The 6,756-nt window shown below is 33.9% G+C and overlaps 1 non-coding gene across 1 annotated transcript; it reads right to left on the reverse strand.

The window, feature by feature from the left end:
- Positions 1–364: 364 nt before the first annotated feature.
- Positions 365–436, reverse strand: TRNAW-CCA (transfer RNA tryptophan (anticodon CCA)). The gene has a single exon. It is a non-coding gene; the product is annotated as a tRNA-Trp (tRNA).
- Between the last annotated feature and the right edge of the window lie 6,320 nt (positions 437–6,756).

Genomic DNA, 6,756 nt, shown 5'->3' on the forward strand with positions numbered 1-6,756 from the left:
ACTCAGGACTGATCTCCTTTAGGATGGACTGGTTGGATCTCCTTGCAGCCCAAGGGACTCTCAAGAGTCTTCGCCAACACCACAGTTCAAAAGCATCAATTATTTGGCCTCAGCTTTCTTTATAGTCCAACTCTCACATCCATACATGACCACTGGAAAAACCATAGCCTTGACTAGATGGACCTTTGTTGACAACGTAATGTCTCTGCTTTTTAATATGCTGTCTGAGCGAAGTGAGTGAAGTCGCTCAGTCGTGTCTGAATCTTTGCGACCCCATGGACTGTAGCTTACCAGGCTTCTCCGTCCATTGGATTCTCCAGGCAAGAATACTGGAGTGGGTTACCATTTCCTTCTCCAGGAGATCTTCCCAACCCAGGGATTGAACCTGGGTCTCCCGCATTGGAGGCAGACGCTTTAACCTCTGAGCCACCAGGGAAGCTGTCTAGGCTGGTTATAACTTTCTTCCAAGGGGTAAGTGTCTTTTCGCTTCATGGCGGCAGTCACCATCTGCAGCGATTTTGGAGCCCCCACAAAATAAAGTCAGCCACTGTTTCCACTGTTTCTCCATCTATTTCCCATGAAGTGGTGGGACCAGATGCCATGATCTTAGTTTTCTGAATGTGGAGCTTTAAGCCAACTTTTTCACTCTCCTTTTCACTTTCATCAAGAGGCTTTTAGTTCTTCACTTTCTGCCATAAGGGTGGTATTATCTGCATATCTGAGGTTATTGATATTTCTCCCAGCTTGTGCTTCATCCAGCCCAGTGTTTCCCATGATACATAAGTTAAATAAGCAGGGTGACAGTATACAGCCTTGATGTACTCCTTTTCCTATTTGGAACCAGTCTACTGTTCCATGTCCAGTTCTAACTGTTGCTTCCTGAACTGCATACAGATTTCTCAAGAGTAAGGTGAAATACAATACTTTTATTGCTTTTCATCTCACTCCTTTTTATTTTGTGAGATTGACAATGAAATCATGGGATATTCTCCTTTTACTATTAAGGATCAAACAATTGTGTTATATAATGAATCAATCACAACTGGTCAAGGTTAAATAATATTATTTCTAATCCTCCAAGGAAAGACTTAATTAGCCAAGAATATTTATTAAACTATTGAGATAATAAGACAAAAATAAGAATAATAGTGATAGTAATAATAATAATAAAAGTAACTTAACTTTAACTTCCTCTATATTATGTTAAGCACATTAAATGTGCTGTCCTCATATCTTTAAAAAAAAGAAAAAACTCTGTAAAGGAAATAGATTCCAATTTTAATAGTAATTGAAAAATAGTAATATCTGATGATTTTTTCAGTTGTCCAAACATAATTCCTAACAAATTATATCTGGTTCCAAAATTTCTCTAATAGGCGCAGTAGCATTTCTAAAGATAAATAAAAACTTGATTAGTGCTGCATTGCTTTGAGTTTATCTTCTTTGGGAAATTTTGAGCTTAAATTTCATTTTTCTCATAATTCAATTTTGAAAATAAATTTTAATACTGTTAAATAATAAATTATTTTAAGATTTAATCAGAGTGAACATTTTCTGTTTATTTTAAATTTAGATAGAATTCATGTTATAAATTTCAAAGTATAAAATTCAGTGATTTGTAGTATACTCACAGTTTGCAGTATACTCAAAAAGTTGTGTGATTGTCTTCATATATAATTACAGACTGTTCTCATTAATCCAAAAAATAAATCTTGTACAATTATTTTTTTGACTTATTATGGAAAAACCAAGCTGTACTTTTTTCTTGTTTTCCTTTATCTTTTGATTTCATCTTTAAAAAACTGTTGCTTATTCCAAAAGACTTACACTTCTTTCTAGGATTTTTACAGTTTACATTTAGTTCTTAGATCCATTTTGAAAATTTTTGTTTTGTTTTGTCTTATTTTGTTTTGTTTGTATATGATATGAAGTAGCAGTCACTATACATTTGTATCAGTACCATTTATTTAAGAAATTATTAAATGATTGTTCAAGGTCTTGGTACTCTTTTAAAAAATCAGTTGACCACAATGTTTCTGCTTATTTCTGAACTCTCAATTCTATCCTACTATTTTTTGTTGATTTTCACTATTGCTTTTCTATTCTCTGTTTTACTAATTGCCTTATTTCAATTTGATTTGACTTCAGTTTGCTCTTCTAATTTTAGTGTTTTAAAGCAGAAGATTATGTTATTGATTAACCAACTTTCCTCTTTTTTTAATAGAGACATATAGAGTTATAGATTTCTTACTAAGCACTACTTTAGCTGTATCCCACAGATTTTCACATGTTGTGTCGTTATTCCATTCATCTCAAAGTATATTCTAATCCCTTTGTGATTGCTTCTTTTACTTTCTAATTAATTAGAAGTATGTTCATTTCCACATGGTCATGAATTTTCTAGATTTCCTTCTGCAATTGATTTCTGTTTTCATTCCACTTTTATTAGAGAAGATACTTTGCATGATTTCCATCTTTCAAAAATTTATGAAGAACCACTTTTTATGGCTTAATATGAAGTATTAGACTGGTGGGTTTTAGCTGTGATTATGAAGTTAATTTTCAAGGCTACTATGGAGCTGGGAAGAGGGTGATGGAAACAGAGCAATTTAAAACAACACAAATCTTACTGTTCTTACTGAGGTTTGCCTTTTTTTTTTCCTTTTCCTTCCTTAATTAGTGTTCCCCAGAATTGTTGCAAGCATTTGGTTTATTCCCAAGGTCATGAAAAAAAGTGATATTTGGAAAATTTTGACAGTGTTCTCATTACTTTTTCAAAGGTGAATTCTCAAGGCTTTTTCCTGAAACTTTCCTGCTGACAACACTCTTTACCCAATTGTTAAGCTATAAAATGGAAAGGTGATCAGCTTGAATATTTAAGTTAATAATTATGTTGTATCTTTAAATGTGTTTATTAAAAGATCAGTCTTTAGTTAACATTAACACCTATGCATTTTATGAAAAATCAAATAGGAAAACAGGAAATCAAAATGAGTCCATAACTAATGTATATTTAAATTGAATTTGGAAAAACATTTACTACATGGGAATTTAAATCCAATATTTAATTCTGAAGAGATAACTAGATCTAAATATAAAAATGGCTACTAGAATTATAAGTAATTTGGTTGTTATGTGATAGTTTCTAAATTGAGATAGGTTTCAATTTTAGAAGTAAGTGAATAAAATTGGAAATATCTTAAATCAAGCCAAATCTAAATCAGGCTCAAGATTGAATTTTTATGCTATGTTTCCCCAACTGCTTATTAACTATACTATGATTTCAGTTTCTTGGCAATATTGGCTGGATAAATTGTAATTTGATATATCTTAGATCTTTAAAATAAATGTTCTGAGTTCTAGCTGGATCAGCTTTGCTAAAAATGTTATAACTAAATATACAAACAAAGGGATTTTAATTGCTCATTGTTTCCATAAAATAAAGCACACATAGCAATTTTATATCGACCAGGAATTTTAAAGAAAAATGATTGCTCTGTGATTTCTCATTTCTGCTCTTTGAATGAACAGGCCTTTCTTTCAAATATAAAAATGGCAGATTGCAGCTCCCTAGCATCTCTATTTGGAATTCTAGCTATTCTAAAAATGAACACTGCTGATCGGCTTCTATGTAAATTTCCAACATTCGCAATTCTATTTTAATAGCTGAATACATTGGAGGACTAGGAAATCGCATCATCAGTGTAGGTAAGGAATTTATTTGGCAAAGGAAGAAGCTGAAGATTATCCTCCTTATGTAACAAGTGCACAAAGGGAGTTGCAGTGTGTAACTAGCCAGATAAAACCACTTATTGATATAAGCATCTGAATTACATTTGATTATGGACTTTTTATTTTAATTCCAAATAAACTGTATATCACAATCTCACTCTTAAGACTAAACTAGAACTATTATAAGGTTTCTGGCTTGAATGAAATATCCAGGGTTGCCAGGATACCACTGTAGGTGGCTTCTAGGGCAGTCTGCAGTAGTTTGTTGAGCCCCTGGCTGGCTCCAATGTTAATCTTGCTCACACAAAGGGCAGAAAAATCAGCCTTCAAATTCAGTAATAGAGGTTTTTTGTGTGTGTGTGGTTTTTTTTTTTTTTTTTTTTTTTTGCTCAGCGCTAAAGTATGTTTTTCACTGTTCCTCCCTAAAAGTCATACCCTTGCTATTGCTGAGAAACCTGGTGCCGAAGAGCTAGCTGAGTTGTGATAATAATAATAAGCTTTTTGTTTATTTCAATTTTGTTTCAGGAAAGAATATACACTGTAAACTGTAATAGCCATGTTACTGTTATCCAACTGCATGCAACAGAAGGGACCAGGCATTAATATAGAAGCTCATCTCCTTGATTAAAATGATTCATCTAATACACTAGGGTATGGTTGTTATACTTAAATTAGCATTTTTTACCTTGCCTGCATTCTGTGTACATTTGTGAGAACTAAAAGATGTTTTAGTCAACTGTTTTTGAAATATGTGCGTAGGCATATATTTAATTAACCAAGAGCAGTATAGTATTTTTTAGATGTGAGTATATATTCTCATAGCATTTGTGGTATACATATATGTTTATGCATTATTGTGTGTATATTAGATTGTGTGTATTTATAAATTTTATTTCCTAATATAGTTTATTTGCTTTAGAAATGATTATTAATTATGTTGCAGTGTTCTACACATAGTAATATAATGGTAAAAAAGATTAAGTTTCTAATTTCTTCAAGATTACATTCAGATGGAGAAGGTAGAAACTATCTATTAGTTTCCTATGGCTTCTGTAACAAGTTGCCACAAATTTAATGGCTTAAAATAATAACTCTTAGAATTTTAGAGTTCTTAAGTCAAAAATCAAGGCAGACCTTTTTCTTTGCCTTTTTCAGTTTTCAGAGCCTGATTACACTCCTTAGTGCGTGACCTCTTCCCCACATGACTCCAATCTCTGTTTCCATTACCATGTGTTCTACTCATCTGATCCCCCTGCCTCCACTTTACAAGGACTCTTGTGCTAACTTTAGGCCCATCTAGATAATTTAGAATAATCTTGTAATCTCAAAACCTTTAATTTAATCATTTTGCAAAGTCCTTACTATGATGAAGGAGATTGGGACATGAACATCTTCAAGAGGTGGAAGAGTGCCATTATTCAGTCTACCACAGTAAGCAAGCACAAGTTTTGAAATACTAAGTAATGTGTGTGGCTCAGATGCTCCATCATGCCCATTTCTTTGTGACCCCATAGACTGCAGCCCACCAGTCTCTTATGTCCATGGGATTCTTCCAACAAGAATACTGGAGTAGGGTGCCATTTCCTCCTCCAGGGGACATTCTCAACCCAGGGATCAATATCAGATATTAGTTAAAGCTATGAATGAGTGATCTGCTGGTGGCTCAGTTGTAAAGAATCTGCCTGCCAATACAGGAGACATAGGTTTGATCCTTGGTCTGGGAAACTCCACATGCCGTGGAGTAACTAAGCCTGTGCACCACAGCCATTTAGCCTCTGCTCTAGAACCCGGGAACTGCAACTACTGAGCCCATAAGTGCAAGTTCTAAAGTCTGTGTGCCTAGAAATCATGCCTTCTGCATCAAGAGAAGCCACCATAATGAGAAGCCTGCAACCGTAACTAGAGAAAAGTTCTCGCAGCAATGAAGACCCAGCACAATCAAAAGAAAATAAAAGGTATGAATGAAAAATAAGCAAGGTAAGAGGATACTGAATAACAGAAACCAGAAAAGTATCAACAGAGAAAGGAAGAGGAATATTGTGCAGAAATATGAATAAAGCAGGGAGAGAAGCAATAGAGGATCTCGCAGCACTTTCAAAAGAGGGAATATCCTCTACAGGCAGCCTAATTTGGGCAAACGAGCCATGTACATGAATCAGCACAAAGAGCAAACTAAGCAAAGGCAGAACTCATGAAGGTGGGTAGGAAATAGAAAAGGTAGAGCTTTGTAGGCTCTACTTGGGCAAGGTTACAACAATTATTCAAGAGTAACTGAATTCAGAAAAGTGGTGATCTATCAATCTGTTGTGATGTAATTCTGAACACTGTGTTCATTGGTTTGAGATTTAACTGCAGAATTGGGTTTGTAAGACAGATTAACTAACAACCCAGAATGTTATCTAGTGTTCTCTATCTGTGTGTAGGGAAAGTATTCCCTGAAGTGATACATCCTAATTTTTTGTTAGATTAGACATTGTCCATTTATTTGGACAGAATTGGAAAAGGACTATAATCGTTAAAATGGTTCTTATCTAGAAAATGGAAATTTTAGTTAAATTAATGTTTAGAAGACTGAATTCAGTAATGACCCAAATTTATGATTTGTGCAAGTCTAACATATTTCATATTTTATGAAACTGTTTCAGTTAGTTCTCTAGACAATGCAAAACTTACTCTACAAGTGAGAGCTGAAATGTTAGATAAATTTGAACATTGGTTAATTCTTGATTCAGAATATGGAAAATGTACCAATGATTTCAGATTTTAGAACTTGCCATGCTATATCAATCAACTTCTAGCTATTCCTTTTCCTAAATATCTTTGAATTCAGGGTATTTTTCTCCATTACCACCATTTGATTCTAAGATGCTATCATTTCCCACCTGTTTATTACACAGGTCTCTTACTCAGGTTCGCTTCATTACTCCTACTGTACTTCCAATTCCTCCATTTATTTATTTATCTTTTAATTGGGGGATAGTTGCTTTATCTTGTTGTGTTAGTTTTTGCAGTACAATGAAGTGA

Source organism: Ovis aries, chromosome 2 (assembly GCF_016772045.2).
Source record: "Ovis aries strain OAR_USU_Benz2616 breed Rambouillet chromosome 2, ARS-UI_Ramb_v3.0, whole genome shotgun sequence".
Taxonomy (NCBI): Eukaryota; Metazoa; Chordata; class Mammalia; order Artiodactyla; family Bovidae; genus Ovis; species Ovis aries.